At 48.3% G+C, this 23,175-nt stretch overlaps 1 long non-coding RNA gene across 2 annotated transcripts; it reads left to right on the top strand.

The window, feature by feature from the left end:
* The first annotated feature begins 224 nt into the window (after nt 1-224).
* On the top strand, nt 225-22,795 carry LOC144335242 (uncharacterized). 2 transcript variants are annotated; one of them, XR_013405915.1, is made up of 4 exons: nt 225-525; nt 779-824; nt 19,433-19,559; nt 19,687-22,795. It is a non-coding gene; the product is annotated as an uncharacterized LOC144335242 (long non-coding RNA). The 2 variants fall into 2 exon arrangements; XR_013405914.1 differs by lacking the exons at nt 19,433-19,559; nt 19,687-22,795 and adding an exon at nt 8,262-8,671.
* The last annotated feature ends 380 nt before the right edge of the window (nt 22,796-23,175 follow it).

Here is a 23,175-nt window from a genome sequence, read left to right as displayed (position 1 = left end):
CTTTTGACAGCAAAGAGTGTTACTAATTATAGTAACAAGGAAGTTGATAACCCTCGTGACGCAATGTAAAAATATTTGATCAACGTGTATAACCTTTTGTTCTTGTCAGTGAGAAAGCTCTTATTGAAAGTAAGAGACAACCCAAACAAGGTGGCTTGAATACTAAACATAACATAACAACTTCCGTAACTCAAAGTCCACAGGTCAGCAAGGCGCAGTGGCTCGCGACTGTAATCCCAGCACTTTGGAAGGCCGAGGTGGGCAGATCACAAGGTCAGGAATTCGAAACCAACCTGACCAACATAGTGAATCCCTGTCTCCACTAAAAATACAAAAAAATTAGCCAGGCGTGGTGGAGCATGCCTGTAATCCCAGCTACTCGGGAGGCTGAGGCAGGAGAATCGCTTGAACCCGAGAGACAGAGGTTGCGGTGAGCCGAGATCGTGCCATTGCACTCCAGCCTGGGCAACAAGAGTGAAACTCCATCTCAAAAAAAGAAAAAAAAAAAAAAAAGAAAGTCCACAGGTAATGCAGCTTCAGGGGTAGAACAATAAAGCCTGGTTCTGTTTCTCTGGATTCTACACCTCCTTCCTGTGCTGTCAAATCCTCAGGCTGGCTTTCTACAGAGTAACAAGATATTGGGCCGGGATCATTTAGGACTGTGGGGGGTGGATTCTCATTCAAACCTGGAGGGCTTTCCACAATCATAGAGAGGAAGATAGGATTATTTTGCTTGATTTATTTAGACCTAATGTGGTATTGTTTCTTGGCCTTTTAGCTAAGATCAAGTGTAGACCTAATGTGGCTTGCATCTGGAACTACAGGTGAGTTACATCCTACTGAAACCATTTTTTCATTTAAAAAAATAATAACAGATTGGGCGCAGTGGCTCATGCCTCTAATCCCAGAAATTTGGGAGGCCGAGGCGGGCGGATCACCTGAGGTCATGGGTTCAAAACCAGCCTGACCAACATGGTAAAACCCCATCTCTAGTAAAAATACAAACAAATTAGCTGGGCATGGTAGTGGGCAACTGTAATCCCAGCTACTTGGGAGGCTGAAGCAGGAGAATCACTTGAACCTGGGAGGCGGAGGTTGTAATGAGACGAGATCGCACCATTGCACTCCAGCCTGGGCAATAGAGTGAGACTCTGTCTCAAATAATAATAATAATAATAATAAATAGCAGTGAGGTCTCACTATTTTGCCCAGGCTTGTCTCAAACTCCTGGGCTCAAGTAATCCTGCCTAGGCTTCCCAAAGTTCTGGGATTACAGGCGTGAGCCACCGTGCCTGGCCCTACCCAAACGATATGACTAACCCCAGAGAAGGTGGAGTGGACGCTGGAGAGACAATCAGAATGTCAACCACTCTTTGATTCAGCATTGGATTTCTAAGAATTTTTCCTATAGAAAGTACCTACTTGCTGCTACAAGAAGAAAGTGACATAAAGTCTGGACAGGCAAAAACAAGAGCTAGCCACTAAAGGTAAGGTAGGAACAGACAGCCGGGCGCGGTGGCTCAAGCCTGTAATCCCAGCACTTTGGGAGGCCGAGGCGGGCGGATCACAAGGTCAGGAGATCGAGACCACAGTGAAACCCCGTCTCTACTAAAAATACAAAAAATTAGCCGGGCGCGGTGGCGGGCGCCTGTAGTCCCAGCTACTCAGGAGGCTGAGGCAGGAGAATGGCGTGAACCCAGGAGGCGGAGCTTGCAGTGAGCCGAGATCGCGCCACTGCACTCCAGCCTGGGCAACAGCGTGAGACTCCGTCTCAAAAAAAAAAAAAAAAAAAAAAAGGTAGGAACAGACACCGAATGAAGGAACGATCACCTATAAAGTACCGTCTATATCAGTTATTGATCACTGCCTTACAAACCATGGCCAGACTGAACACCTCCGCTTCCCGGGTTCAAGCGATTCTCCTGCCTCAGCCTCCCGAGTAGCTGGGATTACAGGTGTGCACTGCCACCCCCGGCTAATTTTTTGTATTTTTATTAGAGACAGGATTTCACCATGGCCAGGCTGGTCTTGAACTCCTGACCTCAGGTGATCCGCCCGCCTCGGCCTCCCAGAGTGCTGGTATTACAGGCATGAGCCACCGCACCCAGCCTCAAAATTTTTTATCTTTAATAAAATAATATAGGAACAGAGTTTTTTGTTTTGCTTGCTCACGAATCTGGATCAGCAATTTGGGCTGGGGTCACCACAGTGCTTCTACTGCTGGTCTTTCCTGGAGTCATTCATGTGTCTGTAGTCCTCTAGGGTCTTAAATGGGGCTGGATGGCCTAAGATGACCTCACTCACATGTCTGGCAATTGGCTGGTTGGACATAGGCAGGCTGCTGCCTGGGCTCAGCCCTGTTGGCATAAGGCCTTTCTATTAGGCCAGCTCAGGCTTGCTCACATCACCGGTCTTAGGGTTACAGCCACTGTCAAAAAGGGGTAATTCCTTTTGTGCAAGCGCTTTTCAAGCCTCTGCTTGCATCACATTTGCTAATGTCCCGGTGGCCAAGCCCAGATTCAAGGGGTGGAGGAATAATCCCTATCCTTTGATGCAGCGTAGTCATGTGCAAAAGGGATTTGCATAAAGGAATGGGAAAAACTATTGCAGCCAGCCAAGCGTGGTGGCGTGTACCTGTAATCCCAGTTATCCGGGAGGCTGAGGCAGGAGAATCGCTGGAACCCAGGGAGGCAGAGGCTGCAGTGAGCTGAGATTGTGCCACTGCGCTCCAGCCTGGGTGATAGAGCAAGACTTAGTTGCAAAACAAAAAACAAAAAACAAAAAACAATTACAGCCACCTTTGTAAACAACTGATCATTCCTACCACCTACTCAATGTATGTTTTAGTTAGTAAATATCATGTGCCATGTGCTAGACCCAAGGTTTGAAGGGAAAATCGCTTGACAGGAAATCGTTTTTCTGTCCTCAAGAATGTTTGATCGAGCGAAGAACAAAGACAACTAAATGAGCACCGCAGTGCAGCTGAATTTGTACTCCAGTGAAGTTTAGGGGACATTACGCAGGGAGGTAGAAGGCACGGGATTCACACGGTGTGGGGGACTGAGCAAGGCTGCCTGGAAGAAGGGATGGCTGAGGAAGGTCCTGAGACCAAAGGGGCAAAATAGAGAAGTAGGAGAAGAAGCAGGGAACAATACAAATTACAATTAGCAGCTTCAACCAGCCTTTACCCTCCCACCATCCTCCTTTCTTTCTTTCTTTCTTTTTTTTTTTGAGACGAAGTCTCACACTGTCGCCCAGGCTGGAGTGCAGTGGCCCGATCTCAGCTCACTGCAAGCTCCGCCTCCCGGGTTCACGCCATTCTCCTGCCTCAGCATCCCCAGTAGCTGGGACTACAGGTGCCGCCACCACGCCCAGCTAGTTTTTTGTATTTTTTAGTAGAGACAGGGTTTCACTGTGTTAGCCAGGATGGTCTCGATCTCCTGACCTCGTGATCCACCCACCTCGGCCTCCCAAAGTGCTGGGATTCCAGGCGTGAGCCACTGCGTCCGACCTCTTTTTTTTTTTGAGATGGAGTTTCACTCTTGTTGCCTAGGCTGGAGGGCAGTGGCGTGATCTCGGCTCACTGCAACCTCCGCTTCCCGGGTTCAAGCGATTCTCCTGCCTCAGCCTCCGAGTAGCTGGGATTACAGGTGTGCACTGCCACCCCCGGCTAATTTTTTGTATTTTTATTAGAGACAGGATTTCACCATGGCCAGGCTGGTCTTGAACTCCTGACCTCAGGTGATCCGCCCGCCTCGGCCTCCCAGAGTGCTGGTATTACAGGCATGAGCCACCGCACCCAGCCTCAAAATTTTTTTATCTTTAATAAAATAATATAGGAACAGAGTTTTTTTTTTGTTTTTTTTTTTTTTTGAGACGGAGTCTCGCTCTGTCACCCAGGCTGGAGTGCAGTGGCCGGATCTCAGCTCACTGCAAGCTCCGCCTCCCGGGTTCACGCCATTCTCCTGCCTCAGCCTCCCGAGTAGCTGGGACTACAGGCGCCCACAACCGCGCCTGGCTAATTTTTTGTATTTTTAGTAGAGACGGGGTTTCACCGTGGTCTCGATCTCCTGACCTTGTGATCCGCCCGCCTCGGCCTCCCAAAGTGCTGGGATTACAGGCGTGAGCCACCGCGCCCGGCCAGGAACAGAGTTTTTTAAGAGTCCACTAGAAGGAAAAGGCTTAAAGTTTCCTTAAAGCAGCCGCCTTCTGCTCCCCAACTCCCTACCCAAGTCCTGCTTCTCAGATCCAACCACTTTGAACTCCTTTTTAGCTATTTTTTTCTGGTATTTATCACCATATCTCCAATAACAAGCTTATATCGGCATTTCTTAAAATTTCAGTTGCAGATATCACCCATGGGCTTCCTTGGAGGCAACTTAAGGATTTATGAACTTGGAGGATTTAACTGTCTTACTTCACCTCTTCGCCTACCTTCTCAACATCTCTTTTCTGAGACTGAGTTTTGCTCTTGTTGCCCAGGCTAGAGTGCAATGGTGCAATCTCGGCTCACTGCAACCTCCGCCTCCCGAGTTCAAGCGATTCTCCTGCCTCAGCCTCCTGAGTAGCTGGGATTACAGGCACCCACCACCACGCCCGACTAATTCTGTCTTTTTAGTAGAGACGGGGTTTCTCCATGTTGGCCAGGCTGGTCTCGAACTCCCGACCTCAGGTGATCCGCCCACCTCGGCCTCCCAAAGTGCTGGGATTACAAGTGTGAGCCACCGCGCCCAGCCCTTCTCAACTTCTTTTAACACAGTTTTGACTAAAGCTGTATTTAGCGTCTTCCTTATGATGGCTATGTAGATACCAGTGACAAGTACATGTATTTCTCTTTTGTTTTCCCTGGGGTGAACATCTTGGTTTTTTTCACGTGCTCAGCTTTGTTGGAACCTGAGTCTTCCCACACTCTCCAAGGACTCTGTAAACCCGTCCTAATCCAATTTTCCGCATAGTCAAACTTGCCAGCTAGTCCCTCGGTTCTGTTTTCCTCGCGGGCCCCTCTGCAGCCCCTCACCCCACCTGGACAGGCCGCTCTCCAGGCCGCTGCAAGGTTCCCTTTCTGAAACTTTCCTTTGCTGTCCTCCTGGGAACCCCAAAGAGAATTGTTTTATAACTATTTTTATACCTTTCAAAAGCCTGACCGGTTCATTGTAGAAAAACTAAAAAGGCACAAGAAAGAAAAATAAAGGTGATATATAATTTTTCTACCCAAACATAACCATTGACATTTTGGTAGATATCTTCTTGGTCTTTTTCTACACATCAGTATACATCAAAGAGGGCAGAGTGTGGGGGAGGCAGGCCGGGGGGATGCTATTTTGAAAACCAGGCTCGGGGGTGCTGCATTCCTGATCCCGGAAGAGCAGCAGGAAGATTCCGCTGTGCAGGAAAATGGCTTGTTGGGCCTCATCCGTTGATGAATAGCAAAAGTGCCGCCTGCCCCAGGACGCGGTTAAGAGAGCACAGGAGAGAAAATGCTTTTGAAAAAACAGAGCAATCAAATGCTTTGCCGGCAGGCAGTGGTAGGAATTAAAGACGTTGAAGACCCACTGCAAGGGAAGAAGTGTCTAGAGTCACACAGTCTACTATGGTAGTCACTAATCTCGTGAAGCTATTTCTTTTTTTTTTTTTTTTTTTTTTTTTGAGGCGGAGTCTAGCTCTGTTGCCCAGGCTGGAGTGCAGTGGCCGGATCTCAGCTCACTGCAAGCCCCGCCTCCCGGGTTCACGCCATTCTCCTGCCTCAGCCTCCCGAGTAGCTGGGAGTACAGGCGCCCGCCACCTCGCCCGGCTAATTTTTTTTTTTTTTGTATTTTAGTAGAGACGGGGTTTCACCGTGTTAGCCAGGATGGTCTTGATCTCCTGACCTCGTGATCCGCCCGTCTCGGCCTCCCAAAGTGCTGGGATTACAGGCTTGAGCCACCGCGCCCGGCCAAAGCTATTTCTTTATTATTAATTAATGTATTTATTTATTTTGAGATGGAGTTTCACTCTTGTTGCCCAGGCTGTAGTGCAATGGCACGATCTTTGCTCACTGCAACCTCCGCCCCCTGGGTTCAAGTGATTCTCCTGCCTCCACCTCCTGAGTAGCTGGGACTACAGGTGTCTGCCACCATACCCGACTAATTTTGTATTTTTTTAAGTATTTTTAGTAGAGACGGAGTTTCACCATGTTGACCAGGCTGGTCTCGAACTCCAGACCTCAGGTGATCTACCCGCCTCAGCCTCCCAAAGTGCTGGGATTATAGGCATGAGCCACTGCGCCCAGCCTATATTTTTAAAGACAGAGTCTCACTCTGTCAACCAGGCTGGAGTGCAATGGCACAATCTTGGCTAACTGTAGCCTGTGCCTCCTGGGTTCAAGCAATTCTCCTGCCTCCGCCTCCAGGGTAGCTGGGATTACAGGCACGCACCATCATGCCCAGCTGATTTTTTGTATTTTTAGTAGAGACGGGGTTTCGCCATGTTGGCTAGGCTGGTGTCGTACCCCTGACCTTAAGTGATCCACCCTTGAAGTGGAAATATCTTCATCTGAGGCAGCAGGCATGCGAAAAAATAAATAGGCCTGGCATAGTGACTCACGCCTGTAATCCCAGCACTTTGGGAGGCAAAGTGGGAGGTTCGATTGAGCCCAGGAGTTTGAGACCAGCCTGGGCAACATGGTGAAACCCCATTTTTACCCAGGAGGACGAGGTTGCATTGAGTGAGCAACACCTGGGCACTCGAATCTGGGTGGCAGAGCAAGACTGTGTTGCAAATAACTAGATAAGAAATATCTTTTTTTTCTTTCTTTCTTTTTTTTTTTTTGAGACGGAGTCTCGCTCTGTCGCCCAGGCTGGAGTACAGTGGCGCGATCTCGGCTCACTGCAAGCTCCGCCTCCTGGGTTCCTGCCATTCTCCTGCCTCAGCCTCCCGAGTAGCTGGGACTACAGGCACCTGTCACTGTGCCCGGCTAATTTTTTGTATTTTTAGTAGAGACGGGGTTTCACCGTGTTAGCCAGGATGGTCTCGATCTCCTGACCTCGTGATCCGCCCGCCTCGGCCTCCCAAAGTGCTGGGATTACAGGCGTGGGCCACCGTGCCCAGCAATAAGAAATATCTTCAGGCAAAAGAATGGCAGGTGGTTATTTTGGACAGTGATATCCTATGTTCAATTTTGAGCCATACTGCACACTGTAGTGTGTTGTGTTTCTCTACCTCAAATCTTCAGTAAAGGCCAGGCGCTGTGGCTCACAACTGTAATCCCAGCATATTGGGAGGCCAAGGTGGGTGGATCACTTGAGGTCAGGAGTTCAAGACCAGCCTGGCCAACATGGTGAAATCCCATCTGTACTAAAAATACAAAAATTTGCTGGGCATGGTGGCAGGTGCCTGTAATCCCAGCTGCTCAGGAGGCTGAGGCAGGAGAATCGCTTGAACCTAGGAGGTGGAGGTTGCAGTGAGCTGTCTCTACCAAATATACAAAAATTAGCTGGGCGTAGTGCCGTGCTCCTGTAGTCCCAGCTACTCGGGAGGCTGAGGCAGGAGAATCGCTTGAACCCGGGAGGTAGAGTTTACAGTGAGCCAAGATTGCTCCATTGCACTCCAGCCTGGTAACAGAGTGAGACTCCATCTCAAAAAAAAGAAAAAAAAAAATCTTCAGTAAAGTCTGCTGTACACCTGGTTTGAGAGAAGTGGTAGAGTATTTGGGAGAAATGAAGGAATGAGATGGCACAGCATGGAACAGCATGGTGGGAAAGCAGAATGGGAGAGACAGAGTAGAGACTGAGAACCTCCACGCATTCAACAACGAGCTAGCTCCTTGAAAAATCTTAGGAATTTGTTTTTCCTTTGTAGAGACAGGGTCTTGCTCTGTCACCCCGGCTGGACTGCAGTGGTGCCATCACAGCTCACTGAAGCCTTGACCTCCCGGGCTCAAGAGATCTTCCCACCTCAGCCTCTTAGGTAGCTGAGACTACAGGTGTGTGCCACCACTCTCAGCTGATTTAAAAAAAAAAATTTTTTTTTTTTTTAGAGATGGGGTCTCACTGTGCTGCCCAGGCTGGTGTCCAACTCCTAGGCTCTAGTGATCCTCCCACCTCAGCCTCCCAAAGTGTTGAGATTACAGGCATCAGCCACCGTGCCTGTTCTAGGCACACGTAATCTACGCAACTGAAAGATGACCAAGTCCCTGGAAGGGCAGGAGGAGCAGACTCAAGGATTTCTTTCAGGAGTGACTCCCAGAACACTCCCAATGGAGTCATGATCTCTGTCACCCACAGGAGCGCTGAGTCGTAGGACATTCTGTTCTAGTGACAATCCAGGTACCAGGAAGCTGGGCCCAAGAGGTTGCTGCCACCGCCCCCACCGATACACGAGAATGTGGAATTCTGCCACTGCTACCTCCTCAAACCTGGAGACGTGACATGGGTATCACATGGCCTTCTTGCCAAAAGCAAACAGCTAAGAACAACAGGAACACAGCAAGACCCCCTTCCTTTCCCTTCCCTTCCATTCCCTCCCTTCCCCTTCCCCTCCCCTCCTCTTCCTCTCCTCTTCCCTTCCCCTTCCTTCCCTTCTCCTTCTCCTCCCTCCCATTCCCTTCCCCTCATCTCTTCTTTTCTTTTTTTCTGAGATGGAATCTTCCTCTGTTGCCCAGTGGTGTGATCTCAGCTCACCATAACCTCCACTTCCCAGGTTCAAGTGATTCTCCTGCCTCAGCCTCCCGAGTAGCTGGGATTACAGGTGTAAGCCACCATGCCTGGTTAATTTTTGTATTTTTAGGCCGGGCGCGGTGGCTCAAGCCTGTAATCCCAGCACTTTGGGAGGCCGAGACGGGCGGATCACGAGGTCAGGAGATCAAGACCATCCTGGAGAACACGGTGAAACCCCGTCTCTACTAAAAAATACAAAAAAAACTAGCCGGGCGAGGTGGCGACGCCTGTAGTCCCAGCTACTCGGGAGGCTGAGGCAGGAGAATGGCGGGAACCCAGGAGGCGGAGCTTGCAGTGAGCTGAGATCCGGCAACTGCACTCCAGCCTGGGTGACAGAGCGAGACGCCATCTCAAAAAAAAAAAAAAAAAATTTGTATTTTTAGTAGAGGTGGAGTTTTACCATGTTGACCAGGCTGGTCTTGAACTCCTGACCTCAGGTGATCCACCCGCCTCGGCCTGCCAAAGTGCTGGGATTACAGGCGTGAGCCACCATGCCTGGCCCACTTCCACTTTTCAAATCTCGAAGAAATGCATTTATTAATAAGTAGCAACCTAGAACCCAGGTTGCGCCCAGAATCTGAGCTGCAGGCAATCTGGGAAGTGCAGCTTTCTCCTCCCAGTCTCCACAGCACAGGAAGGCCTGCTGGAATAGCTGCTGAGGCTCACCCTACGCTACCCAGCAGAGGCTGGTCACCTCTAGGAAATCTCATGGTCTCTGTGATGCACAGAGCTATTTTTGCCCTTCCTGCTCTCTGTAGCCCTTTCTTCTAATAATAGAAGGCTTTCCTTTGAGGAACCACATCTCCTACTTGCAATGCATATGATTGGGCGTGACTGACGCCAGGCCCCAGTCCCAGGGGAGGGCACAGGTACCTACCCTGAGTAACTAGTATATTCCATCTCCTGCCTGTAATCCCAGCATTTGGGGAGGCCGAGACGGGTGGGTGACTTGAGGTCAGGAGTTCGAGACCAGCCTGGCCAACATGGTGAAAGCCTGTCTCTACTAAAATACAAAAATTAGCTAGGCATGGTGGCGGGCGCCTGTAATCCCAGCTACTCAGGAGGCTGAGGCAGGAGAATCGCTTGAACCCAGGAGAAGGAGGTTCCAGTGCGCAGAGATCGCACCACTGCACTCCAGCCTGGGCGACAGAGCGAAACTCCGTCTCATAAAAAAAAAAAAAAAAAGAGAGCCGGGCGCGGTGGCTCAAGCCTGTAATCCCAGCACTTTGGGAGGCCGAGACGGGCGGATCACGAGGTCAGGAGATCGAGACCATCCTGGCTGACACGGTGAAACCCCGTCTCTACTAAAAAAAAAAATACAAAAAACTAGCCGGGCGAGGTGGCAGGCGCCTGTAGTCCCAGCTACTCGGGAGGCTGAGGCAGGAGAATGGCGTGAACCCGGGAGGCGGAGCTTGCAGTGAGCTGAGATCCGGCCACTGCATTCCAGCCTGGGCGGCAGAGCGAGACTCCGTCTCAAAAAAAAAAAAAAAAAAAAAAAAGAGAAAAAAAGAAAAAAAAAAGAAAAAAAAAATTAGCAGGGCATGGTGGCACATGCCTGTAATTCCCAGCTGCTCGGGAGGCTGAGACATGAGAATCGCTTGAACCTGGGACGTGATGGTTGCAGCAAGCTGAGATTGCACCACTGCACTCCAGCCTAAGCAGGCGGGAGACTCTGTCTCAAAAATAAATAAATAAACTGTAGCAGGACAAGCCACAGACAAAAGCCCTCAGACACCGAGTTAAAGAAGGAAGGGCTTTATTCGGCTGGGAGCTTCGGCAAGACTCATGTATCCAACAACTGAGCTCCCCGAGTGAGCAGTTCCTGTCCCTTTTAAGGGCTCACAACTCTAAGTGGGTCTGCATGAGAGGGTTGTGATCGATTGAGCAAACAGGGGGTACGTGACTGGGGGCTGCATGTACCGGTAATTAGAATGGAACAGAACAGGACGGGGATTTTCAGAGTGCTTTTCTATACAATGTCTGTAATCTATAGATAACATAACTGATTAGGTCAGGGGTTGATCTTTAACCAGGCCCAGGGCGTGGCGCTGGGCTGTCTGCCTGTGGATTTCATTTCTGCCTTTTAGTTTTTACTTCTGCTTTCTTTGGAGGCAGAAATTGGGCATAAGACAATATGAGGGGTGGTCTCCTCCCTTAAAACTAGTATACTCCATCTCCTGTTCTTGCTTGGTGTGTAATTCTTTACAGAATATATGAAAGGACATGATAGCATATCCCTGGAGACAGCCAAGAAGGGCAGGGATAGCCATTTATCTTGGACTGCTGGGATATTTACTAACCTAGAAGCCAGGGACAGAATACTATGATTCGATGTCATTTTCTGCTCTAAGATTTGGTAATTGTCAGGTCTCAGTGATCCAGATGAGCCAATTATTCAACAGCTATCTTTCAGAATTTCTTTTTTTTTTTTTTTTTTGAGACGGAGTTTTGCTCTTATTGCCCAAGCTGGAGTACAATGGCACGATCGTGGCTCACTGCAACCTCCGCCTCCCAGGTTCAAGTGATTCTCATGCCTCAGCCTCTCCAGTAGCTGGGATTATAGGTGCGTGCCACCACGCCTGACTAATTTTTTGTATTTTTAGTAGAAACGGGATTTCACCATGTTAGCCAGGCTGGTCTCGAGCCCCAGACCTCAGGTGATCCGCCCGCCTTGGCCTTCCAAAGTGCTGGGATTACAGGCGTGAGCCACTGCACCCGGCCTCTTTCAGAATTTCAAACTGTCTACAAAGAAGACAGTCCTGATTTTATTTTATGTTTGTTTTTTAGAGACAGCATCTCATTCTGTCGCCCAGGCTGGAGCGCAGTGGTGTGACCGTAGCTCACTGTAACCTTGAACTCCTGGGCTCAAGCATTCCTCCTTCCTCAGCCTCCTGAGTACCTGCAACTGCATGTGTACAGTCTCGCTCTGCCGCCCAGGCAGGACTGCAGTGGCGCGATCTCGGCTCACTGCAAGCTCCACCTCCCAGGTTCATGCCTTCTCCCGCCTCAGCCTCCCGAGTAGCTGGGACTACAGGCACCCGCCACCACGCCCAGCTAATTTTATTTTTGTATTTTTAGTAGAGACGGGGTTTCACCGTGTTAGCCAGGATGGTCTCGATCTCCTGACCTCGTGATCCGCCTGCCTCGGCCTCCCAAAGTGCTGGGATTACAGGAGTGAGCCACTGTGCCTGGCCTATTTTATTCTGGAGATGGAGTCTCGCCCTGTTGCCCAGGCTGGAGTGCAATGGCATGATTTTGGCTAACTGCAACCTCTGCCTCCAGGTTCAAATGATTCTCCTGCCTCAGCCTCCCGAGTAGTTGGGATTACAGGCACCTGCCACCACACCCGACTAATTTTTGTATTTTTAGTAGAGACAGGGTTTCGCCATATTGGCCAGGCTGGTCTCCAACTCCTGACCTCATGATCTGCCCGCCTCAGCCTCCCAAAGTGCTAGGATTACAGACGTGAGCCACCGCGCCCGGCCCTAATTTTTGTATTTTTAGTAGAGAGGGAGTTTCACCAAGTTGGTCAGGCTGGTCTCAAACTCCTGGCCTCAAGTGATCCACCCGCCTCAAATCCACCCAAAGTCCTGGGATTATAGCCGTGAGCCACTGCACCAGCCAGGACAGATGATCTCTAATGGCCTTTCCAGCTCTGAGATCCTGTTTAAGCTCATGACCCAAAGTCACCAAGAAGGTGTCAGCCCTAACATTTTTCTGGGGGAGTAAATCAGAAAGGAAAGTAAAAGCTCTCAGTTAATGAAGGGGCTGCTCCTGAGATCTTTGGGCGCTTCCTGAATTCATGGGCGTCTTCCTGGCCATTTGTTCCCATCTTACTGTCAAACTTGAGGTTTCAGGGCAGGAACTGGCACACGCGAGACCCAAAGCCAGCCTCATGAGCAGGACCTTGAGTTCTGCTGAGTCCTGCCACGGTTGGAGTCCAAGGGTTGAAGAGTAGCTTTTCCCGGCTGCTGATCAGGGCCTTTTACCGGCCCAGCCCAAGTGACTACTTGGCAGTGGACTTTGTGTAATCTATTGTTAGGTGTCCCAGAAGTACCACTTTGGCTGACAGCCTCATCCACACCGGGCCCCACACCCCACAGGACCTGTGACCTCTGAGTCTGTCTGTCATCAAGGGCAACTCTCCTAGAGGATTTTCTAGGCTGAGCCACTTAAGAGAGGTGTCACAAGGGCGAGCCTTTTTTTTTTTTTTTTTGAGATGGAGTCTCGCTCTGTTGCCCAGGCTGGAGTGCAGTGGCGCCATCTCTGCTCACTGCAAGCTCCGGCTCCCGGGTTCACACCATTCTCCTGCCTCAGCCTCCCGAGTAGCTGGGACTATAGGCGCCCGCCACCGTGCCAGGCTAATTTTTAAAAATATATTTTTAGTAGGCCGGGTGCGGTGGCTCACACCTGTAATCCCAGCACTTTGGGAGGCTGAGGCGGGAGGATCACGAGGTCAGGAGATCGAGACCATCCTGGTTAACATGGCGAAATCCCGTCTCTACTAAAAATACAAAAAATTAGCCAGGAGTGGTGATGGGCGCCTGTAGTCCCAGCTACTCAGGAGGCTGAGGCAGGAGAATGGCGTGAACCCGGGAGGCGGAGCTTGCAGTGAGCCGAGATTGTGCCACTGCACTCCAGCCTGGGCGACAGAACGAGACTTCATCTCACACACACACACACACACACACACACACACACACACACACACACACAAATATATATATATTTGGTAGAGACGGAGTTTCACCATGTTAGCCAGGATGGTCTCGATCTCCTGACCTTGTGATCCGCCCACCTCGGCCTCTCAAAGTGCTGAGAATCCGCCCACCTTGGCCTCTCAAAGTGCTGAGAATATAGGCATGAGCCACTGACCTTTCTTTTTTTTTTTTTTTTTTTTTTTTGAGACGGAGTCTTGCTCTGTCCCCCAGGCTGGAGCGCAGTGGCCGGATCTCAGCTCACTGCAAGCTCCGCCTCCCGGGTTCAGGCCATTCTCCTGCCTCAGCCTCCCGAGTAGCTGGGACTACAGGCGCCCGCCGCCTCACCCGTCTAGTTTTTTGTATTTTTTAGTAGAGACGGGGTTTCACCGTTTTAGCCAGGATGGTCTCGATCTCCTGACCTCGTGATCCGCCCGTCTCGGCCTCCCAAAGTGCTAGGATTACAGGCTTGAGCCACCACGCCCGGCCTGACCTTTCTTTTTTAACATCATAATTGCATAAGTTTTATCCTTTGGCTCAGCAATTCTACTAATGGTAAAAATTTTAAAGAAAATATCCAGATTACATACACATAAAGAGTTTATGCTGAGGCTCACTGCAAATTGTAATCACTCTTTATGTGATTACATACACATAAATAGTTTACACAGGCACGGTGGCTCACAACTGTAATCCCAGCACTTTGGGAGGCTAAAGCAGGTGGATTGCTTGAGGTCAGTAGTTCGAGACCAGCCTGACCAACACGGTGAAACCCTGTCTCTACTAAAAAAATTACAAAATTAGCCAGGCATGGTGGCTCACGACTGTAATCCCAGCTACTTGGGGAGGCTGAGGCAGGAGAATCACTTGAACCTAGGAGGCAGAGGTTGCAGTGAGCCGAGATGGCGCTACTGCACTCCATGGGCAACAAGGGTGAAACTCCGTCTCAGAAAAACACACAAAAAAACAAACAAACAAAAAGTTTATGCTGATAGACTAGTAGATTTTTTTTCTGGCTGTCTGAGCAAGCCGATTGCTTTGGACAATCATCTCTGTATCGGGTGGATTGGAAAGGGTGGCCTTAATTGTCTGAGTCTGTGTCCCAGCTGTCTTACTGAGGGAGGAGGGGCGGGCAACAACTTGCAGCTCCGCAGACAGTACAAACCACGGTTGTTCAGACACCCACAGTCCGCACCCTTCTCCTTTTTCACAGAGTGAACCACCTGCCTATGCTGCTGTCTTTACTATCAGCCTCCCCAGCTTCACCTTAGCTTCCTCAATGACATCAGGTCTTGGCTCATACACAGCTGTCTGCGCCACCCTGTCTGCCAAAGGTCACTGGTGACATGTGCCCAGATATTTTTGCAGCATTATTTATGAGGCGGGATAATAATTTAAGATGATAACGAGTTTCTTCTTTCCCTTTCTCAAAATCCCTTTGAATCCAAGGCCACCATCCCTTCTAGGATAGAACCAGAGAAAAAAGTCAACAACATCTTGGCTTTTAAATGCACAAGCTGTGCATTCAAGAGTAAAACCAAAAGACTCAGGAAGAGGTATGATAGCCGGACACAATTCTCCCCACCTCCGCTCCAGATAAGATTTTATTAGAGAGGAAAGACAGGTGGGGCATTGGAAGACGAAGCAAAAGAGCAGGAACTGTGCACCCAGCCTCATCTGAAGTTCAATAAACCCCTTTTAATTGGCTATTGAAAAGATCTTGATTCCTGAGCAAGCCCCAGGAGGGCAGCAAGCCCCAGAGGCAAATCTCCTACCACAATGGCATGGACACTATGGAGTAGAAATGGTAGCTTGGCATGTCTAGGCTTGGGATCAGAAACAGATTCTCGGCCGGGCGTGGTGGCTCACGCTTGTAATCACAGCACTTTGGGAGGCTGAGGAAGGTGGATCACGAGGTCACGAGTTCGAGACCAACCTGGCCAACATGGTGAAACCCTGTCTCTACTAAAAATACAAAAATTAGTGGGGCACGGTGGCAGGTGCCTGTAATCCCAGCTATTTGGGAGGCTGAGGCAGGAGGATCACTTGAACCCAGGAGGCAGAGGTTGCAGTGAGCCGAGATCATGCCACAGCATTCCAGCCTGGGTGACAGGGCAAGACTCTGTCTCAAAACAAAAACAAAAAGAAATAGATTCTTCCACCTTCTACACTCTACTCCTTTAGAGAGGGGGGATCTCATGGCTGTGATAAGAGAATGACACATGGATGGATGAGGATGTGGCCACACAGCAGGTTATCCAAACTCAGGACAGACCCTTCCTGCCTCCCACTCATACATTCCCTCAGTGCTGCTGTCCTACCCTCTTTTACCCCAGCCTGAGACAGATAGGGATGATTTATCTTGTACACCTGGAACAGGAGACCACCAAGGAACAAGGCTGACCAAGATCAAGAAGCATGACCCCTCCCCATTGGCTCTTTGGTGACATTTACATAACTCCCTCAGCAACAGAGAGGTGAAGACTTGAGAACAGCAGAGTCTGATTAAGGCAGTTTACCTGGGCCCAGCGCGATGGCTCATGCCTGTAATCCCAGCACTTTGGGAGGCTGAGGCAGGTGCATCACCCGAGGTCAAGAGTTTGAGACCGGCCTGGCCAACAGGGTGAAACCCCGTCTCTACTAAAAATACAAAATTAGCCGGGCGTGGTAGCACACGCCTGTAATCCCAGCTACTTGGAGGCTGAGGCAGGAGAATTGCTTGAACCGGGACCCGGGAGGCGGAGCTTGCAGTGAGCCAGGATGGTACCACTGCACTCCAGCCTAGGTGACAGAGTGAGACTCTGTCTCAAAACAACAACAACAATAAGCAAACAAAAAAACCACAAAACAAAACAAAAGAAGCAAAAGCAATGTTTAAAAGAAAACCCTCAAAACATAGTTGAAATAAAATTTGGGAAGTCAATAGACAAAACAGACAAAGTGTTAAGTGTTTGTCTTTGGGAAGCTGTGAGTAATTTTTTTCTTTTTTTCCCTAAATTTCCTCTATGAACATGTATGTATTATGCATGTATGTATGTATGCATGTATGTGTGTATTTATTTATTTTTGAGACAGCCTGAGATCTGTCACCCAGGCTGGAGTGCAGAGGCATGAACACGGCTCACTTCAGCCTTGACAACATGGGCTGAAGTGATCCTCCCACCTCAGCCTCCTGAGTAGCTGGGACTATAGGCACCCACCACCACACTCGGCTTATTTTTGTAATTTTTTTGCAGAGACAGGGTCTTGCCATGTTGTGCAGGCTGATCTAAAACTCCTGACCTTCAGCAATCCTCCTGCCTCAGCCTCAAAGTGCTGGGATTACAGGCATGAGCCACCATGCCCAGCCCATGTATTTCTTTTTGCAGGTTGAGTATCCCCTTATCTGCAATGTTTGCAACCAGAAGTGTTTCAGATTTCAGGTTTTTTTTTTTTCAGATTTTGGAATATTTGCATTATACTTATGTGTTGAACATCTCAAATCCAAAAATTCAAAATCTGAAATGTTCCAATGAGCATTTTCCTTGAGTGTCATGTTGATGCTCAAAATTTTTAGATTTTGAAACATTTCGGGTTTCAGATTTTGGGATTTGGGATGCTCAACCTGTAATGAAATTTATGCATCAAATATATATGTATTATATATTTAACATATACATATTTAAATATGTATTTGTGTGTTTTTTTTTTTTTTTGAGACGGAGTCTCGCTCTGTCGCCCAGGCTGGAGTGCAGTGGCGCGATCTTGGCTCACTGCAAGCTCCGCCTCCCGGGTTCCCGCCATTCTCCTGCCTCAGCCTCCCGAGTAGCTGGGACTACAGGCGCCGCCACCACGCCCGGCTAATTTTTTTCTAATTTTTAATAGAGACGGGGTTTCACCGTGTTAGCCAGGATGGTCTCGATCTCCTGACCTCGTGATCCGCCCGTCTCGGCCTCCCAAAGTGCTGGGATTACAGGCTTGAGCCACCGCGCCCGGCTTGTGTGTTATTTTAAGCATGGTTTGGATCCATGGCTTAATGCTTTGAAGAGGCTGGAGAAAAGCAGAGTGAAAGGGATTCTGCAGACCCCGTTTAGTATCGTCCTGCTCAGTCAGTCATCAGCTGTCTCCTTCTTCTTGCCTCGTGGTAAATGTTGGGTGACGTCATGGACAGAACGAACCAAGAAATGGCAGACTGTGATGAACAGGAGCCTTTGTTCATAGGAAAGGCAGGAAACCCACGTACTACTTTACATTTTAAGTCAGCAGTTCTCAAAGTGTCATCCTCAGATCAGCAGCCTCAGCACTGCTTGTTAGAAATGCAACTTCTCAGCAGGGCACAGTGGCTTATGCCCATAATCCCAGCACTTTGGGAGGCCGAGGCGGGTGGATTATGAGGTCAGGAGATTGAGACCAGCCTGGCCAACATGGAGAAACCCCATCTCTACTAAAAATATTAAATTAGCCGGGTATGGTGGCACATGCCTGTAATCCCAGCTACTCAGGAGACTGAGGCAGAAGAATCGCTTGAACCCAGGTGGCGGAGGCTGCAGTGAGCCAAGATCGTACCACTGCATTCCAGCCTGGGCAACAGACCAAGACTCAGTCTCAAAAAAAAAGAAAAAGAGAAAAAAGAAATCCAAGTTCTCTGGCTCCACCCTAGACCTTCTGAATCAGCAACTCTGGGGCTGGGACCCAGCAAAGTGTATTTAATAAGCCTTCCAGAGAATCCTGCTAAAGTTTGACAATGACATTCTTTTTTTTTTTTTACATCAAATTTTGTTCAGTAAACTTATTATTTTTTTTCGGTAAACAGTTTTATATTTACAGAAAAATGGCAAAGATAGTAAGTACAGACAGTTCAATATCCTCTGCATTCAGTTTCCCTATTAACACCTTACAATAATATGGTACATGTGGATAACTGCTTTTTTGATTAATAATCATGGAAGAGCTGGCTTGCGATTAGTCATTGGAGTGGATACCAGTATGGAGGCTGGAAGGAACTAAGAACTATGCTTATCATCATTTTGACCGCCACCTCTGCCATGAAGTGGTGATATGTTATTCGTCTAATTATTTCTATTTTATTTGAATTATTTCATTTGATTCTCAGTACATGCCTGTGAAGTAGGCCAAGGAAGTTATCCCCACCTTACAGATGAAAAAAACTGAGGACCAGAAAGATTACACAACTAATAATCATGGGGCTGATGTGTCTTTGTCTATTTGTTTGTTTTTGTTTTGTTCTGTTTTGAGAGAGGGTCTCATTCAGTCGCCTAGACTGGAGCGTAGTGGCACAATGCTGGATCACTGCAGCCTCAACCTTCCGGACTCAAGCGATCCTCTTGCCTCAGTGTCCTGAGTAGCTGAGACTACAGGTGTGCACCACAATATCCTGCTAATTTTAAATTTTTTTGTAGAAACAGGGTCTCCCTATGTTGCCCAGGCTGGTTCCAAACTCCTGGACTCAAGCAATCCTCCTGCCTCAGCCTCCCAGAGTACTGGCATTACCGGTGTGAGTCACTGCGCCTGGCTGACATGGCTGATGCTTATTAAACATTTCCAATAAGGCAAGTCTTATTGATAATGTGTCAATAATATGTTAACAATTTATATGTATTATCTCATTTAAGCCTCAAACTAGCATAGAAGTTTTTACACAAATAAAAATTTAAAAGGCTGGACGTGGTGGCTCACGCCTATAATTCAAGTACTTTGGGAAGCCGAGGCGGGCGGATCACCTGAGGTCGGCAGTTCAAGACCAGCCTGACCAACATGGAGAAACTCTGTCTCTACTAAAGATACAACATTAGCCAGGCATGGTGGCGCATGCCTGTAATCCCAGCTACTCAGGAGCCTGAGGCAGGAGAATCGCTTGAACCTGGGAGGCGAAGGTTGCGGTGAGCTGAGTTTGCACCACTGTACTCCAGCCTGGGCAACGAGAGCGAAACTCCATCTCAAAAACAACAAAAACAAAACAAAAAATGAAAAGGAAATAAAAATAATTTTAAAAACCCTGAAACTCAAATAACTAAGCGCTACTGTTAGATCTTCATTTTACAGACAAGCAAACGGAGGCCCAGAAAGACTAAGAAACTTACCCTTGGACATACGACTTGAAATAAAGGAAACAGATCTAACCTGAGAAGTCTGACTTCGGGTCCTCCATCCACAGCCATTAAACTATATGGTAAATATGGCGACTGAATTCCCTTTCCCAGAATCCCTTCCCCAGAGTTCCCTTTCTTGTGTGTTTCCAGTTAGCATGGGCCACAGATGATTCTTTTTTTTTTTCCCACCCCTGAACCCAATTGAAGACTACACAAGAGAGTCTTGTGAGAGACTGGAGGGCTGGATTGAAGCAGAAGCTGTTCCGCAGCTGACACTTGGTTATCTGATGCCTCAACTCATTGGCAGGAGGCAGCAGCTACACCTGGAATTGCTTCACCTTCCCCTCAATCTTCCTTCAGCTTTTCTGACTCCTGGGCCAGGTGTCAGTGTTTATCTCTGTGCAATGAGCCCTGGTTTCTCCCGGACACCCACACCACCAATATTAGAAGCAATAAGAACTGCCACGGTCTCCAGCTTGCCCTCATGGGCTCCCGTTTACGCTAGTGAGTTCCAGCTCATTCTCCACTTTACCAACTGCCTGCCCTGGGGACCTCAAACTCCAGCATCAGATGTGAAGACACCAACCATGTAGAAACTGCTTACCCAGCAGCCTTCACTTTGCATGGCCATGCAGGACCACAGATAGGACAGTGCAAGCTGAAACCATACAACTCAATTCTTTTTTTTTTTTTTTTTGAGAGTTTCGCTTTGTCACCCAGGCTGGAGTGCAGTGGTGAGATCTCGGCTCACTGCAACCTCTGCCTCCTGAGTTCAAGTGATTCTTCTGCCTCAGCCTCCCAAGTAGCTTGGACTACAGGCGTGCGCCACCATGCCCAGTTAATTTTTGTATTTTTAGTAGAGATGGGGTTTCACTATATTGGTTAGGTTGATCTTGAACTCCTGACCTTGTGATCCACCCACCTCGGCCTCCCAAAGTGCTACGATTACACCGTGCCCGGCCCTTTTTTTTTTTTTTTTTTTTTTGAGACAGAGTCTCGCCCTGTCACCCAGGCTGGAGTGCGGTGGCGCAATCTCGGCTCACTGCCAGCTCCGCCTCCTGGGTTTATGCCATTCTCCTGCCTCAGCCTCCTGAGTGGCTGGGACTACAGGCGCCCGCCACCACGCCTGGCTAATTTTTTTTGTATTTTTTAGTAGAGATGGGGTTTCACCATGTTGGCCAGGATGGTCTTGATCTCTTGACCTTGTGATCTACCCGCCTTGGCCTCCCAAAGTGCTGGGATTACAGGCATGAGTCACTGTGCCCGGCCATCCTTTTCCTACTTTTACTTTCAAAAAGTAGTGCTTAATTTCCCTTGCCTTGAATGTTGGTTGGACTTAGTGGCTTGCTTCTGGTTAATAGTGTATAGTGAAGTAATGGTTATGTGACTTCCGAGAATAGGTCATAAAAGATGTTGAGTTTTCCTTCTTGCTTGCTTTCTTGTATTACTCACTCCTAGGGTTACCATGGTCCACCATGCTGTGAGGATACTCAGGCAGCCCTGTGGAAAGGTCTATATGGTGAGGAACTGAGGCTTCCTGCCAACAGCTGTGTGAATGAAATATGATAGAAGTGGACTTCTTTTTTTTTCTTTTTGAGACAGAGTCTTGCTGTGTCACCCAGGCTGGAGGGCAATGGTGTGATCTCGGCTCACTGCAACCTCCGCCTCCTGGGCTCAAGAGATTCTCCTGCCTCAGCGTCCTGAGTAGCTGGGATTACAGGCATGCACCACCACGCCCAGTTATTTTTTGTATTTTTAGTAGAGACCACCATGTTGGCCAGGCTGGGAAAGCGGATTCTTCAGTCCCAGTGAAGCCTTATGATGACTATAGCCTCAGCAGATATCTTGATATGTTGACTGAACCTTCCTGAGCAACCACAAGCCAGACCATCCATCTAAGCTCCTCCCAAATTCCTTGACCCCAGAAACTGTGTAAGATAATCAGTGTTTATTGTTGCTTAACATGTTCCCCCTTCTATGTTCGGGGTAATTTGTTATCCAGCAAAAGATAACAATCAATAATTGCAATTAGGCTAAACACTCCGATTAGAAGAAAGACGTTCTCAAACTGGATTTTGAAAAGAAGCATATGCTTCTTTTATTTATTTATTTACTGATGGAGTTTCGCTCTTGTTGCCCGGGCTAGAGTGCAATGGCGCTATCTTGGCTCACCACAACCTCTGCCTCCCGGGTTCAAGCGATTCTCCTGCCTCAGCCCCACAAGGAGCCGGGATTATAGGCACGCGCCACCACGCCCGGATAATTTTGTATTTTTAGTAGAGATGGGGTTTCTCCATGTTGGTCAAGCCGGTCTCAAACTCCTGACCTCAGGTGATCTGCCTGCCTCCACTTCCCAAAGTGCTGGGATTACAGGCATGAGCCACCACTTATAATATACACTTTAAATATAAGGATGCAGAAGGTACATCATTCACTCAATAACAGAAAATAATAATCATAGAATAAAACGGACAAGGCTGGATGTGGTAGCTCACGCCTGTAATTCCAGCAGTTTGGGAGGCTGAGGCAGGCAGATCACGAGGTCAGGAGATTGAGACCATCCTGGCGAACACGGTGAAACCCCATCTCTACTAAAAATACAAAAATTAGCTGGCCGTGGTGGTAGTCACCTGTAGTCCCAGCTATTTGGCAGGCCGAGGCAGGAGAATGGCTTGAACCCGGGAGGCGGAGCTTGCAGTGAGCTGAGATCGCGCCACTGCATTCAAGCCTGGGCGACGGAGTGAGACTCTGTCTCAAAAAAAAAAAAAAAAAAAAGGGCAAAAGACTTAAACAGACATTTCTCCAAGAAGGTATACAAATGGCCAAGAAACATGTGAAAAGATGCTCAAAGTCACTAATCGTTGAGGAAATGTAAATCAAAACCTCATTCCCTTTAGGATGGCCACTACAGAAAAAAAGCAGAGAATTAAGAGTGTGGGCGAGGATGTGGAAACATTGGAACCCTCATGTACTGCTGGTGCGAATGTAAATGGTTAAAAGTAGCAGGACAGTTTGTTTGTTTGTTTGTTTGTTTGTTTTGAGATGGAGTCTCGATCTGTCGCTCAGGCTAGAGTGAAGTACAATCTCGGCTGACTGTAACCTCCACCTCCCAGGTTCAAGCGATTCTCGTGCCTCAGCTTCGCGAGTAGCTGGGATTACAGGCCAGTGCCACCATGCCTGGCTAATTTTTGTTTTTGTTTTTTTTTTAGTAGAGACGGGGTTTTGCCATGTTGACCAGGCTGGTCTCAAGCTCCTGGACTCAAGTAATTCACCTGCCTCAGCCTCCCAAAGTGTTGGGATTACAGGCCCCACCACCACGCCCAGCCAGCTCCTTAAATATTTTTATATAACATTACAAACCACATTATTTCAGTAATTTCTATATATTGTAGAAACAGGCACAATCTGGGAAAACGAAAATTATCACAAGAAGAAATGATGAATGGTAAAAGAATGTCCCAAGAAAGAAATATTGTTGAAATTAAATCCATTCCCACAAAGTAACTCCAGACCCAGATGGCTTTATCATTGAATTCTACCAAAATAGTTGAAGAAGAAAGAATGCTACTTTTATACTAACTTCATACCTGGGCCTCAGTTTTCTCATCTGTGTAAGGCAGGTGTTGGACCAACTAAATTCAAAAGTTTCACTCTTGGCTGTTTACTGGGAGGCCTGGGGCAAGAGCAAAGGTGAAG

This window comes from Macaca mulatta, chromosome 16 (assembly GCF_049350105.2).
Source record: "Macaca mulatta isolate MMU2019108-1 chromosome 16, T2T-MMU8v2.0, whole genome shotgun sequence".
NCBI classification, from domain to species: Eukaryota; Metazoa; Chordata; class Mammalia; order Primates; family Cercopithecidae; genus Macaca; species Macaca mulatta.
Note: the sequence above shows the minus strand (reverse complement) of the source record. Positions and strands in the feature narration are given on the sequence as shown.